Source organism: Pinus tabuliformis, chromosome 1_1, assembly GCF_031772625.1.
Source record: "Pinus tabuliformis cultivar Carrire ecotype Pingquan chromosome 1_1, CPIR1, whole genome shotgun sequence".
NCBI lineage: Eukaryota > Viridiplantae > Streptophyta > Pinopsida > Pinales > Pinaceae > Pinus > Pinus tabuliformis.
Genome location: NC_142297.1, coordinates 962,081,595 through 962,108,220, shown reverse-complemented (window position 1 = coordinate 962,108,220; position 26,626 = coordinate 962,081,595). Strand labels below are relative to the sequence as shown.

Genomic DNA, 26,626 nt, shown 5'->3' with positions numbered 1-26,626 from the left:
ATAAAAACACATTCACACAAATTGACACACTTGTTAAACCAGGAAACCCAAAAGGGAAAACCTACTTTCTTTGTTGTGGTATTTTACTAACAATTCTTGAGCAATTGGATCTATTTTAATTCGCGCTACTTTCTGCAGCTAGCAATATGTCTCTAAGAACACACTAGTTCTCCTACTGGATAGCCTTGGCTTGCCCTTGCAACCCCTGATCCCTGCTCCTATTTCCTTGTGCACTTCCTCCTATTTCCTAGCGCAAATTTTCTCCTATTCTTTAGTGCACAAGCATCCTAAATTTGTGTGCACTTGCTCCTCAAGAATATGCACTCCACAATCAAAGACTATCTCACAAACTTATGATAATCCTATGCCTTTGTCCTCCTCTTTATAGACCCAATTCGAGCATGCAAGAAGGCCCTCCTCAATTTAGAAGCTCGAGTTTTGATTACGAGTTAGATAAGAGTTACACTCATCCTCTCTCTAGTCAACACTTGGAGTCTTAACTCGTTCTCTCTCGAATCAATACTAAAGACTAACTCGTTCTAAATAAGCTTGTAACTACCACCTCATTTTGTAGTTAAACTAAAGAAGACTACATGTAACTAAAGCTCCAACTCTATGCATGCAATATAGATGATCATTTCAATAAATTGGAAATAAACTCATCGTAACTGAAGTCTATCTCATGAGCTCACACTCCATAGGCTAAGGCACAAGCCAGAAGACCTTCACTCGTTATATTTTCAACATGGCAACTTCTGGAGTATCCATTGTATCAGAGGGTTGGACAAATGTTAGAATCCAACATTTGATAAATGTTCTTGGTGTTTCTACCAATGCTGCAGTTTTTCTTATAGCCTACGACCCCTCCTCAATCACTTCACCTTCTCAAAATATTTTAGATCTCCTATTGAAATCAATTGATGATGTTAGTGCTTAGGATGTGGTTCAAGTAATCATTGATAATGCAACAAATTGTAAGTGAGCATGAAAAATCATTCAGTGGACATATCCACACATATTTTGGTTTAAATGCTTGGTGCAAACATTGAACCTTTTGATGCATTATATTATCAACAAGCATAGAGAATGTGGAGAATGTGGATTGGTTAACCAGTGATACAAGAGAGGGAAGCATCTTATTAAATTTATCACTGGGCATACAAGGGTGAATTACTTTTATGGCACTTACTCTAGGTTACGGCTACTTAAGCTTGCAAAAACTAGATTTGCAATCTATTACCTCACCTTTAGGCAACTATTGACGCTAAGGCAACATTTGGGTGCTTTGGTGATTAGTGATGCATGGAAAGACATGAGCATTGATAGAGATGGTGCTAATGTAGTGAAGGGCATTGTTCTTGACAATACGTTTTGGTCACAAGTTAAATATGTTTTGCAATGGACCAAACCAATTTATTACAAGATCAGGTTTGCATATTCAGATCAGCCAATAATTGAGGAGGCGTATGAGAAAATGGATAGCATGTTGGGGCAAATTAAAGAGATCGTTGGTCCTAGAGATATCAACTTGTATAACCATATTCGTATAGACATGCTTTAGCATATGCTCTTACTCCTAAATACTATCATGTATCATGGCTTTTGTCTCCAACACCTAGTGGGGGGACCAAGAAAAACCACACCAAGGTCCAAAGGTTCAGGTTGGTTATATGAAAGCATTAGAGAAAATGGTCCCTAGTGAGGAGTGTGACACCATACAGCAACAATTGAGCCACTACATCACTTCAAATGGTGCCTTTAGGACCAATCATGCAGTCAGAGATAGGGGGAATTTCTCATCCCTTGACTGGTGGAACATGCACAGCAATGTTGCTCCACAACAAAAGAGTTTTGCAATGCGGGTGCTCTCGCAGGTGGCGAACACTTCTGAAGAGAAGTGTTGGAGAACCTATAGTTTCATCCACAATGTGAAAAGAAACAAGTTGAATGCAAAACGAGCAAGGAGCTTGGTTTATGTTCATTACAACTGGCAATAGTTGTCCCACTACTGTGAGGAGACAAAGACAAATCAAGACTTAAAAGTTTTGAGACAAAAATCCAAAGGAGGATAATTTGGAGGATGTAGTGTTGCATTTAGAGCAATTGGAGGATGCTCTTCTCTCGGATGATGATGATCGTGTTGAGATGTCGCCTCCATCCATTGCCTTAGTTCCCATGTCCAGGACTTCAATTGTAGTAGGGGCTTCCTCTTCTGTTACACGACCACCAATTGCTTCACTGCCTACACGAGGAGGCTCACACAACAGTCGTGGCACCATAAGGAGAGAGAATAGTAGACAAATTATCTATTTTATTTGTCAAAGTCTATAGATGATAGATTAAAATTTAGTGTTTTGAATTTGTACTTATCAAATTTCTTGATTTGGTGTGTCGATGGTTGGATGGTGTATTTTGTAAACATTACTTTTTGAACTTTGGAACTTTGGTTATGTTGGCAGTTGCTAGATCAATTATAAACTATTTCAATGTTTTAATGGTCTACAGTCTACTTTCTATTATATGCTTAAAATTTTGATGTTAGTTAAATGTTTCTAATCACTAGAATCTATATGATTGATGCTTGAATAATTAATCCTAAATGTACTGTGTGAAATTTAATTTATTGTTGCAATTACTAGTTATTATTCTCCTATATTTTCAGATTATTTGTCAATTGCAGAATACCTGCAACAAATACTGAATAAAACACAACTACAACTTCAATGAAAATAAAGAACCACGGGAACTAAGAAAATTATGCACACACCCACATATAATGAACACCACTATTTTCAGACAAATGTCCCTGGAAAAACCCAGAAGAGAAAACCACTCTACAGATGAGGGTTTTATTATTAAAATTATTCAGCAAAATTATTACAATTGGTTGTCGTAAGATGGCAAACTTCCGGAAAAATATTTTCTTCACTTCTATTGGTGGATGTCACCTCCAGGAATCAACTCGGCCTCCTTTGAGCAATTTGGCCTCCCTCTGGCTACTCAAATTGGCTCACACGTGCGGCCTCTCAATGGCAAACTCACACTATTGAGAAATACATTGGCCTCTCTCTGCAAATTCGACCCCTTCTGAAAAATTGACCCTCCTAGGCAAATTAATCTCTCTGGTGAATTCTTTTTGCTCCAACACTTCAACCTCGCTGAGCAATTTGCACCCCCTACTGGAGCAACTCACACCACTGGAAAATCCACCTCTCTGTAGAAAAATCAATCTCCAAATCTCCCTGGAAATCGTTGTGAAGATTTTCTCCGACAATCTCTATTAAAACCCTTGTTGTTGGTGTGCTTGCACTAGCTCTGCGCCCTTGCTATCACTGCAACTCTGTCTCTATATGTACTCCAAATGCCCATCGATTTCCTCTTATAATCTCTCATTGACGAATCAACGACCATGATCTAATCACAATCGATGGCTAAGATCATCTTGACCCCATCAAGTGACATTTCTAGAAGTCTCTAGAGGAAAATCAATTTACCCCAATTAATACTGATTAATTAAGTTATTTCCCTAAGTTAGACTTAGGAAAATTAATTAACTACTCTTAATTAAATCTAATTATAGCCTTTTTCTCGTGAAACCAATTATGGGTATTGGAGAAAATGTGTTCCTTAGCCTCATAGACACAATCTGAGACTAGAACACCTGTCTGAGCTACACAAACTAACACTCCCTCTTAGCAAGGAAGGTGTTCTGCATAACACCCAACTTGTCTCTGAGGAACCTCGCCTTCCCCAAAGCCTTTGTCAGAATATCTGCTACCTGCTCATCTGTAGGTATATATTATAGCTAAACAATCTTGCATTGCAACAATCCCTAATGAAGTGGTATTTGATGTCTATATGTTTGGACCTGTCGTGAAAAATCGAATTCTTTGACAACCTGATGCAACTCTAATTGTCGCAGTGTATCACTGTTGTCTTTATCCTCTGACCAAACAAGGCTACCAGCAGCTTCTAAAGCCAAATGGCCTCACATGTAGCCATGCTCGCTGCTATGTACTCTGCCTCGGCTGAACTCAATGCCACAAACTTTTGCTTCCTGTTGTACAAAGAAACAACTCTTAATCCCATGTTGACACAGCACCCTAAAGTGCTTTTCCAATCTACAATGTTCCCTTCCCAATCTGCATCAGTATAGCCCACCAATCTAACACCATCACCTCGAGCATACCTGATCCCATACTCAGTTGTGCCACACAAGTACCTCAGCACATGCTTAGTTGTTATCTAATGCGCTCTCTTCGGCTCCACCATGCACTGACTCAGAGTTAATTGCATAGGATATGTCTAGCCTGGTGGTGACCAAATACACGAGAGATCCTATCAACTGCCTGTACAATGTGGGGTCCACATCTTTCTCCCTATGTGTCTCTATCTTCCTCCAGTTAGTGATCACGTGAGTAGACATGGCTATGCAATCCTCCATCTCGAATCTCCTCAGGATCTCTATACAGTATCTCCCTTGACCAAGGAAAATCTCACCATTTGTTTGTCATACCTCCATGCTTAGAAAATCGTGCATTAACCCCAAATCCTTCATCTCCAACTCTGCTACAAGATCCCTCTTGCACTCCTCGATGAGCCCTAATGAACTTGTCAAGAACAAGTTGTCCACATATAGGACAAGAATGAGTACATCTCCCCCCACCCCCAAGTAGTAGAGTTTGTTGTCTGCCTCACTCTTCACAAAGCCTGTGCCTTGCAAGTATCTGTTGATGCGTTCATACCACACCCTAGGAGCCTACTTGAGCTCGTACAAAGGCCTCTTCAATCTGCACACATGGGTCTCTTTGTTGTGTGCCACAAAGCCCTTCGGTTGTTCTATGTACACCTCCTCCAGTTCACCATTCAGAACCGTCGTCTTGACATCCATGTGATGTATCTTCCATCCCATCTGTGTTGCTAATGAGATCACAGCTCGTATAGAAGTGTACCTGGCCATAGGAGCAAATGTCTCCTCATAATTTATTCCCTCCTTTTGAGAGAATCCCTTGGCCACAAACCTTGCTTTGTATTTCTCGATGTTACCATTTGCATCGTGCTTGATCTTGTAGATCTAGCGTGATCCAACCACTACCATATCTGTCAATCTTAGTACAACCTCCCAAACATCATTCAGCATGATTGAGGAATACTCCTCAACCATCGCATCCTGCCACACTTGTTGTGCAGCCTCCTGATAGTTGGATGGCTCATTATCCACCAACTAACTGACCAACACCATGTATCCAGTGTACCTCTCTGGTTGTCTTCGCTCTCTCCTTCTCGTCCTAAGAGTACCCACAAACTCCTAAGCATCTTTGAGTGTAGCCTGAACCTCTCGGTTCCTCCCACCAACAGTGAAGTTAGGAATATCCACCTCCATATCCTCCTGATGCATCTCTCTAACCTATTGGATCTGTTGCTCCATGCTTTGTGAAGCTTCAGGAACCCCAACACCTAGGCTAGTGATCGTACTAGTGATTGTACTCGTGCTCTATTGCAGCCCCTGATCTGCTGCTCAACTCTAGGAGCTTATGTTGGCTGCTCACTCTGATCTTCAGTTGTTGGCAACTCTCTGGACCTTTTGTATGCCTTGTCCTCCATGAACTTGACATCTTGCCTGACAATAATCCTCCTAGCCCCTGGGATGAAGATATTGTATGCCTTTGAGTTTTCACTGTAGCCAATGAAGTAACCTCACTCTACAGTCTGATCCAACTTTGAACGTGTCTCACCTGGAATGTGATAGTACGCTAGGCATCCAAATATCCTGAAGTAACTCACATTCGGCCTCTTCCCAGTGAAAGCCTCCTCGGGAGTCATCTTGCCAAGTGCTCTATGTGGGACCTGGTTCTAAATATAAACCATTGTACTGCATGCCTCTGCCCATAAATAGCGTGGGAGATCCTGGTCATACAACATCGCTCTCGTTGCCTCCGAAATAGACCGGTTCTTCCTCTCAGCAACCCCATTCTGTTATGGGTTGTAAGGAACCGTCCACTCTCTCCTGATTCCTGCCCTAGTACAAAACTCCTGGTATACTCTCCTCTGTTGTCGAACCGAAGAGTCTGGATCTTTCTCTCTGCCCCATTCTTCACTAGAGCTTTGAACTCCTGGAAGTGACTGAAGACCTCATCCTTGGACTTCAAGAAATAGATCCAAGCCTTCCTAGAGAAATCATCGATAAAAGTATAGAAGTACTTGTATCCTCTAAGAGATCTCGTAGACATTGGCCCACATATGTCTGAATGCACAAGGTATAGAATCCCCTGCGATCTATTGTCACTTCTAAGAAAATATGCCTTAGCAAACTTCCCATCACACATCCTCTGCAAACATCGTTCTACTCTCCTCTAGAACATCTGTCACTGTCTCATGAAGCAGTCTAAGTGCTCCATGATGAATATGGCCCATCCTCCTATGCCATAGCTCCCCCTGGTCTTGGACTGCTACTGCTAACTAGTGCCTTGGGCATGTCTAACTGCAACTTGTATAACCAACCGCTTCTCACCCCAACTACTATAGGAGATCTCCAATCCTTGCGTTGTAATAGCGCTCTAGCCCCTCTAAAAGAGAACATTGTATCCTTTGTCCTGAAGGACTGATACGAAGTTCAAGTTCATTCCTAAGCCTGGCACATGCAACATGTCATGGATAGATAATTGCTTATTGTTCTCCCTCTGAAATAGAATAGTCCCTCGTGCTACAGGGGGCACTTGGACTTGTTCCTCATCTAAATCTGGAACCTAATGTCCTCCTCCTTATAGCTAAAGAAGTACTCCCTAACTCCTGCCATATGGAATGACACTCCAATGTCTATGTACCAGACACCTTGTGAAGTCAAGCTAGTCAGGAAAGCAATCAATGCAAACTCCTGCTCCATCCTCCTAGAGACCTCATTGGCATCTGCTAAAGGTGCAACTTGCTTCTTGCCCTTCTGTGGGCAATCGCTTACATAATGGCCAAACTCGTGACAACCATAGCACTTGACCTTTGATAGGTCCTTCTTCTTGCTTTACTCTCCCTTTGAGCTAGGTCCCTTGTTGGACCCCTTCTTCACTTTTCCTTTCCCTACTAAGACAACGTTCTCCTACTCCTTCTCAACCTCCAGTGCCTTGCCAATGTTGTTGGTGCCCTCGACTAAGCTAAGCCTAAGCTCCTACTGAGTGAAGTCAGTTCATAAGCGATCCCAATCTAGAAGCTTGTCTTGTCATGAAATCACCTGAACGAACATTTGCCATTCCTTGGAGAACATATTGAGTGTTATACACACTACCTCGTCATCACTCAGCTTCTCTCCAACTATAGCTAGTTCATCTCTGACATACTGAACTCTAGTGAGATAGGAAATGACGTCTTCTCCCTTATTCTGCTTGATGGTCCTCAAATTCTTGAGGATCATTTTCAAATTTTCTAAAGGATCCCAGTATAGTTTGATGATGGCATCCCACATTTCCTCGTTGTCCCTTTCTCAGCATGGAATGATATGATCCTTAACTCTAAGAATCATCCTCTTTGCTTTGGCAATATCCCTCCTGTACTCATGTAACTGGATGGGATCTGTTGATACAACAACAGTTGTTGTAGCAAACTCCTATAAGACCAAATTCGTCCAACAAGAACAACATCCTAGCCTTCCACATGCCAAAATTTGAGGCTCCATCTAACCTGTCCTAACCCCTCAATCCTACTACGCCATCTTTGGAAATAATTTGGAAATTTTGCGAACTCAAATAATCTAGAAAAATAAACTAAAGAACACGAACTAGGTTAAAACCCTAGTGTGATTCTCTACCTATGGTTGCGCAGATCTTCCTTCTGCCCTCAAATTAGTTCTAATACCATGTGAAATTTAATTTTTTGTTGCAATTATTGGTTATTATTCTCCTATCTTTTTAAATTATTTGTCAACTGCAAAATACTTGCGGCAAATACTAAATAAAACACAACTACAACTTCACTAAAAAATAACTAACCACGAGAACTGAAAAAATTATGCGCACACACAAATAATGAACACCAGTGTTTTCGAACAAATGTACCTGGAAAAATCCCGAAGGGAAAACCAATCTGCAAATGAGGGTTTTATTATAAAATTCTTCAACAAAAATTATTACAACTGGTTGTCGTAAGATGGCAAACCTCCGGAAAAATATTTTCTTCACTTATGTTGGTCGATGTCACCTCCAGAAATCAACCCAACCTCCTCTGAGAAATTTGGCCTCCCTATGGCTACTCGAACTGGCTCAAGCGTGTGGCCTCTCACTGAAAAACTCGCACTGCTGAGAAATAAATCAGCATCCCTCTGGAAATTTGACTTCCTTTAGCAAATCGATCCTCCTGGGCAAATTAATCTCTCCAGCAAATTCTTCTTGCTCTAGAACTTCAACCTCACTAAGCAATTTACACCACCTGCTAGGGAAATTCACACCCGCCACTCGACCAACATGCACCACTAGAAAATCGACCTCTCTCTGTAGAAAAATCGATCTACAAATCTCCCTGGAAATCACTATGAAGATTCTCTTCAGCAATCTCTAAACCCTTGTTTTCAATGTCCCTCCGCTGCCTCTGCACCCTTGCTATCACTGCAACTTTATGTCTTTGTATGTACTTTGAATGCCCATCGATTTCCTCTTCTAATATCTCATTGATGAATCAACGGCCATGATATAATCACAATCGATGGCTAAGATCATCTTAACCCCATCTAATGACTTTTCTGGAAGTCTCTAGAGGAAAATCGATTTATCCCAATTAATAATGATTAATTAAGCTATTTCCCTAAGCTAGACATAGGAAAATTAATTAAATGCTTAATTAAATCTAATTAGACCCTTTTCTCGCGAATCCAATTCTGGCTATTGGAGAAAATGTGTTCCTTACCCTCATAAACACAATCTGAGACTAGAACACCAATCTGAGCTACACAAACTAGCACTATGGATGTCATTCTATCTTGATTTCTATACAAATATGCATGTTTTCACATAGTTTGCAACTAATTTGGCATTTTGAATGTTCTTTTGAAATAAAATATATATATTTAGGCACTTCGCTTCCTAGGATTTTTGGAAAAAGAAGCTTCCTACACTTCCAAAAACTTTGTTGCTTAGCTTCTGCTTCATGCAAAATTGGTTCAAAGTGAGGTTTGTGGTGAGAGAGTTCTCCCAAAGAGAGGGAGTAGACTACGAGGAGACATTTGCTCCAATCACCAAGTACACTTCTATTAGATTCGTTATGTCATTGCTTTAATTTACGGGATGGAAGATACATTAGATGGATGTCAAGACAACCTTCCTTAATGGGATCATTGAGGAAGAAGTGTACATAGAACAACCTTAGAGCTTCGAGGTACATGAGAAGGAGTCCCATGTATGTAGGCTTAAGAAAGCCTTGTATGGACTCAAGCAAGCACCAAGAGCACACTATTTTAGGATTGATGGATATCTGCAAAGTATAGGATTCACCAAAAGTGAAGTAGATTCTAACTTATAAGTTATATATTTGTCCAAACTGGTCACCGAACTGCTTATTTTGGTGTTGTATGTAAATGACTTGTTTTTGGAAAGTGCAAAGAAGCTCATTACAAGTTGCAAATGTAAACATGGCAGTTGAGATGGAGGAAATTAGCTTGTTGCACTACTTCTTAGGGTTGAAGCTTTGGCAGAAACTAGGGGAGATTTTCCTTGGGTAGGGCAACTATGCAGTTCATATCCTATAGAGGTTTTAGATGGAGGATTGCAAACCTATGGCTAAACCCATTATCATTAATTTGAAGAAGGTGATAGCTTCAAATTCAAAATTGATTGTATAGGCAACTAATAAGTTCCTTGACGCATTTGGTCAATAACAAGCTAGATATATGTTTGGTTGTGAACTCCTTGAGTCTGTTCATGGTGGATCCAAGGCAAAAGCATTAAGTAGCAGCAAAACATGTGAGCAAGAATTTGAGGGCACGGTGGGGTATAATTTGAGACATCTTGGAGATGGTGAAGTGAAGTTGTAGGGTTATTCAGACTCAAATTTGGCAAGCGATATAACAAACAAGAAGAGCACCTCAAGGTGTTACTTTAGCTTGGGATCAATGACAATATTGTGGTTTAGCGGGAGGTAGACTTTCGTGGCACTTAGCTCAGCAGCGCCAGAATACATGGCAATTAGTATTGCAACTAGTATTGCAAGTTGTGAGGCCATCTAGCTTCGCAAGTTACTTGCAAGACTATTTGATAAAGAGTTGGAGCCTATAGTCATTAATATGATAAGCAGAGTTGTATCAAACTCTTTGAGAATCAAGTGTTTCATGACAAAACCAAGCATATCGAAATCAAATATCTCTTCATACAAGACAAGGTTCAAAAGGAAGCAATGAAGCTCTAGCATACCAGTCATTACTATGATAAGCAGAGTTGTATCAAACTCTCTAAGAATCAAGTGCTTCATGACAAAACCAAGCATATTGAAATCAAATATCACTTCATACAAGACAAGGTTCAAAAGGAAGCAATGAAGCTCCAACATACTCCCATAGATCAATAAGTAGTTGATATTCTGACCAAGCCCTTGGCAAAAGGAAAGTTTCAAGCATTTAGAGACAAACCTGAATTGGTACAAATTCCTTCCTCACCAAGGGGTAGTGTTGAGAGTTATAAGTTGGATAAGAACTTTCACATATGTTCATAGTGAACATGCAAGAGCTCATTCAATATATTTTTCAAAAAGTGAACTTTCACATATGTTCATAGTGAACATGCAAGAGCTCATTCAATATATTTTCAAAAAGTGATTCTATTTCGTAATTCACTTTAGTAAAATAGTGAATGTTTTATTTTTAATATATGAGTTTAAAATTATACTTGGACTAGGAGTAATCTTAAATATAAATTCTACGCTAAAACTGTAAAGACAAGGGAAGGTAAAGACTTTTACACACACACTTGAGCAGATGAGTGTGAGAGAGAGAGAGAGAGCAGGCAGCCAAGGAAGAGGCATTCTTGTGTAGCACGCAATTCAGGACAGCAATTACATGTAGTTGTGTAGATGTCTATACCACTATATGATCAGTACTATATGATGGATTCATACAACAGTGTTGTACAACAAAGAATTGTTGTTACTGAATTTTTCAACAACCATTCCTTTCAAACAGCTTGTAGAAGCTCAATTCAAGGTGTTTTTTGGTATCCGTGCATGTTATTTTTCTTGGGCAGTGTGTGGAGGTTTATTCATATATTTTTTTTTTAAGGAATGAAAAATTGATTTGAAGGAATAATCCCCTCTGTGTGTGTGAAATTACTTTTTATTCTTCCATTGTTTAATCTCTAGTTATGTGTGTGTCAAAGGACAATAGCTTGAGTGGTAGCTAGCAGGTTTAATTCACCCTCCACCTGGGTTCTATTCTCCGAAGACATGTTATCCTGAGAAGCAAAAATTTGAACAAGTTGAAAATCATGACGAGTAATTCTTATAAGCCCAAGGGGCAAGAAATTTAAATATCTTGATATTGAGGTGAATAGTGGCAGTTGTTGTGATTCGATCCTAGTTCTTGCCCAAAACAATCCTCTGAAATTACCGATTCACCAGTTACAGTGAAAAAAAATGCTAGCTATGTGTGATTGATTCTATGGTTTGAAATTTAATTTCAATGTTAATTAAATTTGGCAATCTAGTTGTTTGATTGAGATGATAATGACAATAGTCACCTAGGGATTGAAATTATAACACCATGCACCTTTGAAGTGCTTTTATGGGCTCAAAACACCAATGTTACACTTAACGAAATAATATCACCATTATCGTGATAATATTGTCAAATCCAACTTGACAATAACATCACTAATATTTATCACAATAAATTCAAGTTCTGAAATTATTGCTACTGATTATTGCAATAAATATGGAAAGTATTGCCCTATTATCACACCTTATATTCAGATTCTTAGTCTTTTAACCCACATTTTTCAAAAGTGGGTTAGAGGATTCATCTCTAAAGATAATATGACAATTTTCCATCAAGCAAACAAGGAGAAATATGTTGTTTTCATTGCCATGATTCATCTCATGAGATACATTTATTTTTGTTTTGATGTGATTTTGTATCATCCTATCAAGACTTGTGACTCAAGACAGATATCATATTTCAATGCACTTGGCATCTTATACATCTTATATTAGCTTTATTTCATACTTAGTATGAAATGTGTTTGTTTGATGTTGTTGTTGCTTTAGATGTTTAGAAAATTGAAAAAAAAAATTATTTATTTCTGTATTTTTGTAAGTTTCTTGATAACTTCCAATATTTTCCCCAATATTGCCTATAAGTTATATTTCAAACACTAGGCAATAAATTGACAATAATGATAAATGTAACATTACAAAATACACATTGTTAATTTTCCTGCAAACCTAGCACCTAACAATCCATTGGCCTAGCAGATTGAAGATCTATTGAATGAATGCACAGCCAAGTTATTAACATTCATTGGTTGAAGCAAAAACATAACCAATATCACAAATGACAGAACAAGTTATGCCCAATCAAATAAGTTCATTATTAAAATATTCAGAACCTACTTAGGCTTCCAACCTGAGATAATGGCCCAACTGAGGAAATACATGTACGACACTGAATCTGATCCAGTTGCTCAAGCCCTCCTTGGCTGATCTGGATCTCATTGCTGCCTCCCTTCCTCAAACCCAACACACTAGAGTATTACACTCCTCACTAAGATGCCTCTATCAATCTCGTTATGTTGTATGGTGAGTCTTCTCCTTCTCCTTAGCCTTGCTTTTATCACTTTTTTTGAATTATATCTCTAACCCTAATCTCCAAAGTGATTGATGACTGAGATTAGATCTCGCCTTACTTGAGATCAAGGGCTAAGATTAAAACATAATTACTAAAGTAAATTATTTAGTTTTTTTAATGTTTATTTTGCTCAATTAGCCAACATAATAATTATGTGATTTTCCTAAGTTAGACTTAGGCTAAGTTACAAATGCAACTTGCACACACTAAAGTGTCTAAGGAGATTGGGTGACTTCTGCACACCTACACACTTAGGCTTGTGCAAAAGTACCTTCTCGAGCTACAAACATGAACACTCCCTCTTAGTGAGGGAGATAGTTCTGCCCCCTGGAACTGCATCTGTTACCATGGTTGCCCCCTCTACACTGAAAGCCTTCCCTGCCACCTAGTCTAGAAACATCCTCAAAGTCCTGCCACCCCCCCCCCTACACTGGAAGCCTTCCCTGCCACATGGTCTAGAAACATCCTCGAAGTCCTACCCCCCTTGGCATAGTTCCTAAAAGCCTTCTACTCCTGAACATCCAAAAACCTTTTACACAAATTTGGAGAATATCGAATGCTCCTCCTCACCAAAGCCTAAAGGTTGACTCCCTCTGAGTTACTCAACCTTATTCTCTATCACTACTTTGCTTCTTTTTGTGGCCCCTATGTTAAGTCCTTCTAGCACCCACAAAAAACCTATTGGTTTATAGATCTACAAAGATCTTCCTTGTGGATTTGTGGCGGTCCTTTGAGACATCCACTAAAGATTCACTGCCAAACCCCCGACTGGTATAATCTCCCTCACTCCCTCTAAGGGTTAACCTCTTCCAATCCTGCTAGCAAACTTGGTACTTTCCTTTGTACCTTATTATTGACTATACCTACCAACTCGTGCCTATCACAACAAATAACTTGCCCAACAAATTTGCACCATGTCTAGTAACTCTGCCAGCAATCCCTTGTTGGCCACTGTGTCCTACAATTACTCCATCATGCCCAGCACAACACTCTTCCCATGGCACAATCCTTCATGTTGTCTCTACTTTGCAGCACCACTTGCACCAGACCCTACTACTCCCTCTATGATTGGCCCGTCCATAGCCCGAATACTGCACCAACGTACCCAGTTACTATACTTTGCAGCACATGTGGCCCTATCCTGCAACAATTCCTTATGCTTTGTCCGACCACTATGGGCTCAACCTCTACCTAGTCTATTGTGCTACCTTGCTTCGCCACCAACAAAACCACAACCATGCATGACATATTGTAGCACAAGCGACAACTAGTCTCAATGTAACCTTACCAATAAACCCCCTCAAAGGCCAATCCAACATGTATCTCCACAACCATGGCATCAGTTAGTTGCCTTTAACAATGCAGCATCCCTTCCATGAAATCCCACAAAACCACACAGTTCCACTTGCCCCGCCTCGCATGCCAACTCCTCCCGACCAACGTTAACCAAACCCAACCAGTGATTGAACTGAAAAACCCTATGAATCGAGAACCGGTCAAAACCAGTAAAAAAAACCAAACCAAAAAATTGGTCAACCAAAAACTCAAAATATTCAAATTTTATAGATATATATATATATATATATATATATATAGAGAGAGAGAGAGAGAGAGAGAGAAAGAGAGTGAGTGGGAAGAGACGCTCCCTGTCGTTATTTGTGCCTAACCGACCTGTCCATAGAATGAGTGGTGTTGGTGGTGCACTGTGGTTCGCCCGAAAGGAACCTATACCGATCATGAGAGAAAGAACAATATAGAAACAATCAATATAGAGTGCTCAACTAGAAGGAACTCACAAGCAGAATTAACCTAAAGAAGGGTGAGTACGCAAGGCTCAACAAGCTTGACATACGTTATATTGGCCCCACCTCTGACTCTCATCTCCCACTTCGAGAAGTATCCTTTGTGCCAACCAGTGCTTTCGATTAAGACCAGTGTCTCTTGCTTGTCTTGTGTGTGTGTGTGTGTGTGCATCCATATGAATCGAAACCATTTATGCACAAACAAGCAAAAGTTCTCATTTGTGTAGTAGCATGTAAGGGTGCACATAACCATAATAGCATCGAGTGAAATCCATCTCTAAACCGAAAATACATTAACAAACAGACTCTAGATGGCCTCTAGCATCAAAAAAAAAATCATGCTACAAAAAATACCTACCTATCATCAAAATCATTGCCCATATTGGGAACTTCGTCATCAATATCACCCTCTAAGCATTAAAATAAGATAGAAAAAACATAGCATGTCAAGTCGAGATTTTGTTTTAGTGATGGGTACATTTTTGGTAGGTTCATATCACCCTCTAAGCATTAAAATATGATAGAAAAAACATAGCATGTCAAGTCGAGATTTTGTTTGAGTGATAGGTACATTTTTGGTAGGGTCGTGATAGAGTTCGACGACCAATGCCACTAACATCAAGGTACATAGAGGGCTTGATGCTCTTGATTAAACACTAGTTCCAATGGAAACATTGCAATCCCCCCAATCCTGAAAATCTGTTAAGTCTGTTAGATTTTGAGTGAGATCGAAAATTCTACTCTCTCCATATGGAATCCAATGAGGTCGGAACCGCTCTCAAATATCTTAAGTCATTTCATGGTAATGTTAAAAATTTCAGTAAAGGGATGAAAATGAAAGATAAAGGAGAATGTCACTTTTATTTTAAGAATTTAACATTACCATGAATTGCATAGCAATACTAGGGCCATAGGCTTGAATATCAGGTTTCCCTACAAAAAAATTCTCGTTTTTCTTCAAAAATTGAGTTTGGAACATCTTCAGATAAATTGTACGAAACCAGTTGGTTCGATACAAAACCAGCCAGTTCAATGAATAAAGGTCGATTGGATATGGAATCGGTCGGTTCAGTACCAAACCATCCATTTGTGGTTCAAAACCTCAAACCAGGCCGATTTGAGCCCCAAACCGATTGAACCAGCTGGTTCCACCAGTTTCAATAACACTGCTCCTGACGGCTATTGCGACCTCTACCTTGTTGGTCAATCTGCAGCCCTATGTTGTCTCTGCAACCTTCTGCATTGTTGATTCCTTCGCAGCAAACCCATCCATGTGTCTTTGCACGCTTGCTAGGCGGTCTTGATTTTCTAAATGGCATTTGCACCCACAAATGATTACATGTCACTTGACCCACAATGCGGCCATGTTTGAAGATTGAATCCTACCAACTCAACTTGCACAGCCTATTTGCTACGCTATGGCTAGCCTCAGTTGGTTGCCCACTGTGGCGACTCAACTTGCCACGTACTCTACCTCATTAGGCCCTAGTACTATGCAATCACTTATCGACGACGACTTTGTTAGCCTGTCACAATCCGCATCTCCTCGCGATCAAATCAACCACCTTTGTCTTAACTCCACTCGCTTTTAGGACTTACACAACCCTAAGTGTCTCAAACCATCCATCATTGCCCCGAACTGCCCAAACCTTCAGCCACTCTTGCTTCTTCAGAGGTCGGTCAGCTCAAGTCTATTGTTGTCAAGCCTCTGTCGATCTATCGATCATGTCGTCTACTTTGTTATCCCTGCCAGCCAACCAACAATAGTTGGGTTGAAACATTTTGTAAACTCAGTTCAACATTTCAAACATGTTTAGAAATCTTAAAGCTTTCCTAAAATGTTTCCAAACATGTCAAAACGAATTTCCACACGTTTTCAACCCAAAAATGTGGGCAAGGTGACATTTCCTACAACTAGGTATGTATGTTGGTGGTCTTCTTACTAATGCTCATCTAATCTCAGCTAATGGCCTTATCCTCCAATTGCCTTTTAAGACATTTTATGAGATGTAAGGAGATAATAACCTTATTACCCAATAATATGTAATTTCTCAAAATGATTTGTTGAGGGTAGTATGCAGTGCCTCATATTAGGAATCTAATTTTATCTATCTATATATATATATATAAAGTTAGATTCCCAATAGAGTGGCCCATGGCCACTAAATTGTGTTTACAAATTGCGGTACTTAGGCCATCTTTGAGGAATCTAACATTATTAGGATATACATAAACACCTTAAGGTTCAATTTCAATGCCAACATAATTAATAGATTTCTTGCCAAAATAACTCCTTTGAGCTTTGCTATAAATTGATGATGTTGTTGGAGACCTAGGACAAGTGTAACATGTTTTACATGCTCCTCCTAGGTAGTCTTGGATGACCATATAGTATATATTTTTTGTGTGGTATTATGAACTCCCATCCCCCCTACTTTTCCATCATTCACCCCCTCAATAGCCTCGCATAATGCAATAAAACATTCAAATGGGAGCATAAGCCAAAACAAAAACCTTCCAACACTTCAAAGATGCTCTCAATGCGAAAATTATGCTTAAGATAATTGACGCAAGAAAACATTTAGATGTTTGGACAAACTCTCCCAACTTCTCATAGTTGTTTTTAATAAGAGAGGAGGTTACCTATTTGTGTATTATTCCAAGACTCTATGACAAACCAAAATTAATTATAATACTTACAAGAAGTTTTATATCCTAGTGTAATCACTCAAATACTAGAGAAAATGCTAGCAACACTTCCTCCTCAACAAACAAAATGTCCTACAAAGAGATCACCAACCATTCTAATTACTCAACTCCAAAACTAAAATTCAAGGGAATTACCACATATTGGGTATCTTAGATGCAACAATTCCATCTAGTGAGCAAATACAAAGAGGAATTTATGAACAAAGTAGCAATCTCCCTCAATGGCCCCACATACTAGCATATTTCATGTCAAATGTAGTAATTATGAGGTCTAGATTCTAGAAGGAGCTCCATCTTTCTAAGACACTTTCAACACAACTTTTTCAATTTTGAAATAGTAAATGGACATTAATCAGATTCCTTTCCATGATTACCATGTAAGAGATGGATCCAATACAAGGTGAAATAGGCTCACTCATCCTATGGGGGACAGTTGTAGTGACCAAGCCTCTCCAACATCTTCAAAGATACTTTTACTAACCATCTATGGCGAAGAGTAAATAATGATTATGTCTATAGGTATTCGTTGGACAGCCTATCTAAGATTTTCAATCAAACGTTTTCCTTGAACTAGCTCTTTTCAATACCTTCTCGACCTTGGAAACATATTTTGATAGCTTTCATTAGTGGCTTTCTTATGACTCAACTAGTGTCACCATACTCCTTTGACTACAAGTGAAAAACTATGTCTAACTCCACTCTATGAGGAAATTAAGCAGAGTCGAATTGATTCTAAGCAATGTTGCGAACATCGGCATCGAGATAAAATCGGCAAGGGTCTGGAAACCAAAAAACGTAAAAATCAGGAAAATATCAGTAAAAATCTGCAAACATCAGCAAAATTAAGATACCATAAAAATATCTATAAAAATCAGCAAACATCGGCTAGGCCAAAAAATCGTGATTTCGAGATAAAATTGGGATGTTATTGAGATGTTCGCAACATTGATTCTAAGTATGATTCGATCCTAAGTCAAACTCATCAATTTGAGTCGCAATGTGGACTCAAACTCACAAGTCAAACATAAGTTAGATTGACTTGACAAGTCAAACTCAAATTGACTTATTATGTCCAAAATCCATAGTGTTCTGTAGTATGTACCATCATATGTACTTTGAAATGCATTAGAATTAAAAATTTGCATTATATGTAAAACGTTAACTTTCATATTAATGAGAAATATCATTGTTTTCATTTCTCAAGCTTCTCCCAGACCCAAGTCAAACTCTTACTTGTCAACATCACCGAGTCAACTACTTAATTATATGATAACTTTGGAATCAACATCAACATAATTGTGTATTTATTGTTGTGTGTTGATTCTCCAAAGTAGTTGTCTTTATTCCATACAGCATATTAGCAAGAGAATGATGCTCCCAATGTTTCCTAGTTATTTTTGTAATGTATATGGAGTCTAGAAACACAATGAATTGTTAGTAACCGTCATCTCGGATTTCGACTCTAAATCCCTTACCCACTTGGACAATCACTATGGAGGATGCTTTAATGTCAATTGCAATTTTTTTATTTCTTTTTATCCTCAAAATAATAGTCAAACTAAAGTGCTAAATAACATTCTCATATATCTATTGTTTGTCCAACAAACAACAAATCATTCACCTTGCTCGACATATCTCTACTATCCATTTACCTTTCAAGGTTTTTGATGGGTAATGACCACTTTTGGTTTCCCTCTTCGCTCCTTCCATGTTATATAAGCGAAGGGAACTAGATAAAGCCACTATTTTGTAGGATTTAACATAATTACATGCCAAAATTTAGGATGCTCTCCCTATAATATGAGCAAAATATAAAGTTATACAAGAGAAACAGAAGGTCCAAAATTGATTGCAAATGGAAGACAAAGTCTAGCTACAGTTACACAAACAAAGGTTCAAAACACATATACAAATTAAAACCCCTTTGATATGATCCATACACCATTCAAAGCACAATAAGATCAAATGCCTTATGCCATGGCCATCCAATTTATCTCAACATTCACGATAGTTCATGTTACAATTTTAAACTATATGTGCTTGCACATTTGGAAAAAAGGTATGGGTTATACATCCACAACAACCATCCAAGATTTCCATCCTACACTCTTAGAGAATACACTACTAGACACCAAAACAAGGACTCATAGAAGAAAACAAACTATCACATACACTTGGTCAATCAAAAAAGAAGCTCACCTTTGCAAGCTAAGTGAATCTTGAAATCCAACGTTAAGCAACAAATCCCCAACTTAAAAAAGGGACAATTTCCTCCTTAACAATTGTTAGGTAAACTTGACTAAGTGAAAGAGCCAAAGTTACTTGGTCAACAGTGGTGGTTTTGGGCACATGGTTTTGGTTGCCAGCGGATTGCATGTAATGAAGCCTTTAAAAGGATTGGAAAAGGTTACATTGTAAGGGTGCCATGGAGGTGAACGAAGAAGGCTCCTTGGCTAACTTAGCCGAGTTTTGGACAAGGGATTAATAGAATATTCTATTAGTTCTTGAATTGAAATTTTTCCACGATAATCATTGTGTTTATGATTTTTCATTTGTTGGTGATTGTTTTTAATCTTCTCTCAGTAAATCTATATTTCTCTTTGATAATTTTAACATGGTATCAGAGCAAGTTAACTTGGACTCTCCAGGGAGAGTGTTTTAATGCAGGGAACCATGAAGAGTTCATTGGGCATGAGGATAGTCATCGACAAAAGTCGTGGTGCTCGTAAATCTGATAAATAAGAGACACACCAACACAACAAGTGCATATATGTTGAGCATGAAGCATGGGAACTAGGTTCTTGACACTAGATGTGGCATTGGAAGAAAGATGGAGGCCAATCAAATAAGAGAATTTTCTATGAAACTCACATATACACCACCCTATTTAATAAATGACAAATTCTTGGTCCATGGGCAAGGGAAATCCCAAGTCCTCAAATGGACTCAACAACATGCATAAAAATGAGAATCCATCTAGGTTTGGGGCCCTAAATATACCGATGGCACTAGTCTTCTACCATACGAAAGAAAAGTTTAGGAATCCCCTAAGATTCATTGAGAAGATCATCCCTCTGAAAAGATGGAAATCATCGTTTGCTTGGGCCTTGCAGAGGTTCTCTTTTTCAACGAAGTTGCAAGCCATTCACCAGCTTTAGAGTGGCCCGCTGCTTACAACGGTAACACCTTTGAGTTGAAGTACGGGTAGTTCTTGGAGAAGCATGACAGACGACAGCCAAGGAGTCGTCCAATGGTTTCAAAAAGGCGGGAGTTGGACCTATGCAAGATCTTCAATGTCGTCAAGTGCCACAACAATTTTGAGAGGGTCATGGAGGAGAAGAAATGGGGAAAGGTGATGTTGATCCTAAAACATAATGCAATAAGTTCCACACATACAAATTATGCTTTGTGTCAAATTTATGAGAAGAATTTGTATGATTACAAGGTTATCAAATGTGCACGACCTCTAGAAAATGGCTGCCAAAATTTAAGAAAGGGACAAAGAGGCCCACGGCGGAACTAACCTCGAAATGGGACCTCATGGTTGTCCCAAGGAGAATGAGGAGACAAAAATCTTGCAAAGAAAGCAAAGAGGACTCGAACTCGAAACAATGGTTGGATTTTGCTACCAATGTCAAAGTGGTTTGCATGAAAAGATGATGCTCATCTGTGATTGGTGCAGGAAGGTATGGCATCTGTACCGTCTTTTGCCTCCTCTAGAGGTGATTCTAGCTGAGAATTGGTCTTGTTTGGACTGCCTAAATTCGGAGAAGGATAGCAGCAATGAATATTATTATTTGACAATGAAGTTAAAAATTTTAATACATGTAAATAGGCATATCATTGTAAGACTTAGTTAGGCACACGCATCGCTGGTAAGTTATCGGTAAAGTCTAGACTTATACCTAGGTGATGGCAAGTGGAGATCATGTTGTATTCCCGGATACCTAATTATAAACCTTGAGGGGAATAGGGCCTGGAGGTGAAGAGTGTTGGCTCACTTGGCCAGTGTGACTGGACTTGATCAAGGGAAGCCAAAGTCAAGTTTTAAACGGGGACTGTTAAGTAAACTTGACTCGGGGAAAGAGTCAATGTTACTTGGTCAACAGTGGTGGTTTTGGGCACATGGTTTTGGTTGACCACGATTTTGTGCCTGTAGATTGTATGTAATGAAGCCTTTAAAAGGCTTGGAAAGACTACATTGTAAGGGTGCCAAGGAGGTGAGCAGTGAAGGCTCTCTCAGCCAACCTGGCTGGATTTTGGCCAAGGGAATAATAGAATACTGTTACCTGGTTTTTTTCTCATATTAGGGTTTTCTATGATAAACATTGTGTTTATGATTTGTGATTTACTAATGGTTGTTTTTAATCTTCTCTAAGTAAATTTATAAATATCTCCAGTAATTTTAACAACAATGGGCACATTTTTGTTTGTCTTACATCAGTTGTACACACTTCTTGCAACACTATGAACTTCTATGTTAGTCAAAATTTCTTGCCAGCACTTAGTGCTAAGGTTTGTTATGTAATGCTAAACTCAGTAATATAGCCGAGTACTGATTTCTAAGTGTCGATTGAATCTCATAACCTGTCATAGTGTTCCATTCCATTTTGTAAGGTGTCATTTACCTGGTACAACTCCTTTCTCTTAAAAGGAAATCCATTAATCACATTGGGACAACTCCTTTGACTCCCCTAGGGCCAATCGGACGAGGCCACTCTCCAAAGGACATTGTTAGACAAGCCCTTGTGGTGGACATTGCTATTACTGGATCTGACAACCATAGTGACTGGCCCTCCTCCCTTACAGCCTATCTTCTACTTGCTAGTACCTATAACTGGCTGTATTTGATAATAGAGCTTTCCTTTTGTATTGTCTTAGTTTTAGGATTTCTACAGCATTTTTGGTTGATGCCTTTTGCACTCCCCTTTTTGCCATTTTGATATGTTGTAATTTACAGTCCCTTTGACCTATTTTGATCATCAGTGAACATTAATATAATATCATTCATTTTTATAAAGGCGTCCATTCTTCATGTGTATACAGCTTCACAGCACACTTGATGGAAGTTCGAGGTTAATCTGCCCAAATGTCTTATGAAAGATGACTTTTATAAATAATCTGCTGTAACAATTAGTGCAAATGACCCCCCTTGGCGAATTTACTAAAATTTAATCTCCGATAGCAATCTCTGCAAAATAACCCTAGCTAGGCTAAATTGAATTAACATGCTATAAATAAATTTTTGGTTTCACACTGCAATCCATTAAGAAATTATGTTGAGATTCAGTCAGAGAAAGGGCTTTTTCACACAGCCTGTTTAGACTTTAATTAAGGTAAGTTTCAAAATGATTACTTTTGCATTTTTCACAGGATTTTGCTAAATGATCCTGTAAAAGATAAAGCCAACTAATGATGAATAAATCATACAGAAATTTGTGCACAGTTAATGTACCTCTCAGCTTGTTTTAGGATAATTCATGTGAAATTGGTGGAAGTTAGATTTGCTGAAACTAATTTGTTTTACTTTATTTAAACATATCAGCCAGAGAAAAATGGCCCTTTGTTTGACTAAAATTATTAAAACTAGGCCGTAAGCTATTATAGGCACAGTTTTGGAATTCACCTTATCCTAAAAGAAACAACATAAATGAAATACATATTTGAAATCATCGAAGAGTATACAGCAGTGCAAAACAATCTGAATCCTAAGTATATATATTTTTCAGTCTATCTCGGCAGACTCATCAAGAGAGCACTAAAATATGCAGGATTCCATCACTATTAATTGAATTTAATTTCAACGGCAGCGTTAGCACTCTTCCGAGTCCAAGTTGACTCGGAGTTTAACTCTGCTCTTTCAGGAAATTGAGCGGACTCTGGCTCAGCCCAAGTCAAACACAGGTCAGAAATGTGAATCACACTTGTTTGCCTATCTATAAAAGGCATGGGATTAATTTACAAAATAAACAGAGCTCATTTTGCTTCTTTCAGACTTCTGACACGATTTTACAATAAAAACCTAATAGACCTGTCATGTGTCCAAAATTTGTCAACAGGGTCTTGGTTTAATTGTTAACAATGGGTGGTCATATTCCTCCCACCAAGGTTCAAATCCCCCAGTCATGGTTTGCCCCTTCTGGGCTGTCTCACCAGTTCAAGAGGGCAATTTCAAGCAGTTGGAGCCAGGTGCAAGTCCCGGGAGATTTTGGCAGAATAGATATCCCGATTCCCCGCCCAGATGCATCTTGTAAAGAACAAAGAAAAGAAGTCCACAATCCTTGGGATTCTGCAGTATATGAAATCATCTATGTGCTTTGCAACGGAATTATTATTGAAAAAGTGTATTATATGAACACTGTAAACTTTCATATTGATGGAAAACATATTTGTTTTCTGAAATTCAAATTTTTTTCAACAATTTCTCTTCCTAGTCGAAGTCAACTATTACTCTCTGGCCTCCCCAAGTTATTCGACATTGAGTCTCATAAATTTGCTTAATAGAAAATACTCCCTGGGATTCTGCAGTGTATAAAATTGAAAAAGTATGTGCTTTGCAACGAGCTGTTCTTGAAAAATTGTATTATATGAACATTCTAAACTTTTATAGTGATGAAAAAATAATAATATTTGTTTTCTGAAATTCGGTGTTTTTTAAAACAATTTATCTTCCTAGTTCAAATCATCTCTTATTCTCTGGCCTACCCAAGTCATTCTGGTAGTAAGTCTCGTAAATTTGCCGAATAGAAAGCACTACTGGAACGCCATGCAAAATATATAAAATCTAGATAAGAACTTATCTCAATTTATCTTCCCTTGCAAAGCAAATTTATGAAACTCACTCCCAGAATGACTTAAAATCAAGGTAAGAATTTATCCCAATCAATCTCCCTGTGCAAAGAATTGAAACTAGACTAGCCGGTCTGCTGAGTATCGGCTCGGTTTTGAAATGAGAGTCAAACTTATTCGAATCTAATCAAACTTGCGAAGACTCCATGATAGAGTCAGCAAAATTGTCGAAAAAGTCGGCCAAGTTGACCCAGTTTACCCAAGTTACTAGATGAGTGACAAAGTTTGACAGATAAATTTCCTATTTTAAGTAAAGTTTATATGGAGTCCAAACCATATTCATACTCTTTCGCTTCGCAGACTCCTTCCCAAGTATAATTCATGCGACTGTGGTGCAAATTGATCCTATGTTAGGGTTCTGCAAATTCACTTGTTTTGAAGATAAGGTTTTACAAAAGGTTTCTTTATCCATATTTACCCTCCAGCCTAAGTTTCTGAGAAACAGTGACTAGGCCCTCAACTCTGACAGGGCTTAGAATTTGATCAATCTCTTTAATTCATAGGTTCCAGAATGAAATGGCAAGTGTCTTCAATTCACCACACACTATAGTAAAAGAAACCACGATATCCAGTCTTTCAGAACAAATACTGATAGTGGGGAATTACTAAACCCCACGAAATTTGCTATTTATTTCGTTTGATCGGTAATCTAACGGATTGCCACAGAAGCAAATGAGAACGCATACCTGCCTTGTGAAAGGCCGCCACGAATTGGGCAATGACAGAACCATGTGCAATATGATCCTGATACCATCTTCACGAATTTGCATAGATTTCGTGTGGGAAACTGAGAGAGAAGGCATTCAGATCTGTGGGTTAAAGTGAAATGGAAATACTCAATTGCATGCCGATGCTGCTCGATGACACAAAGTCTGCTCAGCTCCTCCTCACGAGCCCTTCCCTAAATTTAGGCCTTGTTTTGGTTTCTCCAAGGTATTTATCGATGAACAGAACAATTCTGTGCCGGGGGCAATAGAGGTACAATAATAAAAATAAATAAATCACGTAGGTTCAATTCATTGTTCGTATAAGAGATATAAAGAAACCTTAACTACCAAATTGAAGGGTAACTATCGGGTATAAATATTTTTCTCAAATGTTCAATTCATTGTTCGTTTAAGAGATATAAAGAAACCTTTAACTACCAAATTGGAGGATAACTATCGGGGTCAGATGTTCAATTCATGGTTTGTGTAAGAGATATAAAGAAACCTTAACTATCAGATTGGAGAGTAACTATCACGCATATTTTAAAGAAAGAAAAAAAAATCTTTTGAAATTCACTTGTTAGTTCGAAATGTGTCGATCAAAATTTCTCTTATGTGATTTCTACCAAAAGACTTGCTTAAAACGTTTAATTTTATTATGTTATTGCGTGACATATAGTGTTAATGACAAGTTATTAGTTTTTTGGGAGTTGTTTTTAGTGTGATTTTTTGGACTTTCTGGTGCCAGAATTTGGTGGAAAAAAATTGAGGTGAAATCTTGATTTGTGTTATTTAAACTAGTTTATTGACTCTATATATGGATTTAGCACCTTGAAAAACCTCTAGGGCACTTTTATTGTGCAGGGATTACCCATCAAGCTTGTGATTTCAATAAATTGTTGCCGGATTTTAGAGAAATTTGACCAGAAAAACCCATCGAAAAAGCTTCCAAAAAGTCGCACTAAAGGCAACATGGTTTTCTTGTACACAAAAAAATTTTGTGGTTTTACAATGTTAATATTAGGTATTTTTATTAAAAAAAAAAAACCTAGTGACATCACTTTGTCGCTGCATGCCCACTACATTGCTTGAGGGTTGTCGTTAGTTGTTTTGTGTACGAGAGATTTGCATGGCGTTAAGGCTTCAGAGGATAGGAATTGCCCGAGGGCTATTGTTAGTTGTTCTATGTATACGAGATATGCAGATGGGTCTTTCGACCTATAAAAACAAAAGCTTCACTTGTATGTACACATAATAATGCGCAGGCATTGGAAAAGTGTGGTTTATGATCTTTTGTAGTTTGGAATAGGCTTGGGTCTCGATGGGAAAGAGGCTTGCAGCCTCATAAACAAGCCACTAAGAACGCTTGGGTGTTGAGCCAAACCTTCGATATGAGGTGTTAATGTAAACCTAAGATTTCGTTGTGTTGGAAAGTTTAACTAGTTTTGGCCTTCATAATTATCATTAGCCTAGTGTCATGATGTAATTAATATTGTAATTGTCAAAGTCAAAGTCATGATGTAAAAGATTCTTTGGGGCACATGTAACAAGAAAAAGGAAATATTATTTGATGAAATGAAATGTCTAGAGTCCTCCAAAGATCAAGTCGGCCAACCCTTGAAGTTAGCCTAGAAGAGACCCTTTCAACCCACAAAAAGCCTATATAAAGGGAGGAATTCAACCTTGAGTAGTGACACACATTGGCACATCATCATTTGATATGTTCTACGGCTAGAAGAAGTGTGAGAGGT

At 38.5% G+C, this 26,626-nt stretch overlaps 1 protein-coding gene across 2 annotated transcripts in view; it reads right to left on the bottom strand.

Moving 5' to 3' along the window:
• The window catches only part of LOC149217690 (uncharacterized), an 80,123-nt gene extending 54,939 nt beyond the window's left edge, over window positions 1-25,184 (bottom strand). Inside the window, exon 1 of one of the 2 annotated variants that reach the window (XM_089393038.1) lies at window positions 24,855-25,184. The gene's annotated coding sequence lies outside the window, so the exon portion shown is untranslated. The remainder of the gene's footprint in view (window positions 1-24,854) is intronic. The other variant, XM_089393039.1, reaches the window with a different exon arrangement.
• Window positions 25,185-26,626: the final 1,442 nt, after the last annotated feature.